Raw genomic sequence first — 978 nt, 5'->3', positions numbered from 1 at the left:
CCATGTTCATATGAAGGGGACTTCTGCAAATCATATGGATTTTTCATTTACAAGGTGAACTTTTTACTTTTGACTTGTCAAGTACATTTAGATGAAATCAATTAATAACGCCTCAAACAAATTAAAAATGATAGATAAAATTACCTTAAATTTCAAGTTGGACACATAGGGGAAGAAAAAAGGATTTATCAAAGCATGCTGTGCTGAAGCCAGTGTTAATTTACTTAACAGGAGTCCAGTCACCAGCTTCTTCAGGATTTCAGCACTCACAGGGGTCAATTTCTCGATTTTTAATTTTTTTTCCAGATGTTCAGGAGGAGAAAATTTGTTTTTTCTGCTTTCAACAGACTTCTCAACAGCGAGTCACAGGACTTCCATTGCCTCCTGTTATGTATGATTACTAACCCCAATACCCACCGCTCTGAATTAAAACTCTTCAAGGGAGGTATGTACTTCCGTTTAAGTCCTAAGTTAATTTTGAAGGTGCTCACAGCTTTATTGTGCAGTTACAAACTTTCACGTCCCTATTTTTAAGATAAATGGAAATAAAGTTTGAATGGCAATACAGACATATGGGACAGGATTATCAGGAACTTTTTTTGCACAGTTGGGTCTAGATTCCCATTTTAGTTCTTTCCAACCCCTAACGACGCGTGCCAGGTACCGCTGGCGTAACCCTAAACCCTTCCAGTACTGTTGTGGACATTTCATTTACCAATCGCTTGGCCGTTTTCCGGGCTCTCCGCTGAACCACCCCTCAGCGTCCCGCCAGCAGGGGAAGGCCAGCACTAGCCCCGGCCACGTTCGGTTGGAAAGCACTACAGACGCAGGGCAGACGCCTCCGGCCTCTCCGCCGGCGGCGCCGCCGCCTTCCCGCGCTGCGACCAGCCTCGCCTCAGGCGTCCGGGACCGGCGGCGCGGCGCGAGGCGGCAGCCGCCCCGGCAGGCCGGGCGGCGGGAGGGGGCGGAGCGCCTCTG

Source organism: Buteo buteo, chromosome 5 (assembly GCF_964188355.1).
Source record: "Buteo buteo chromosome 5, bButBut1.hap1.1, whole genome shotgun sequence".
In the NCBI taxonomy this organism is placed as follows: Eukaryota; Metazoa; Chordata; class Aves; order Accipitriformes; family Accipitridae; genus Buteo; species Buteo buteo.
Note: the sequence above shows the minus strand (reverse complement) of the source record.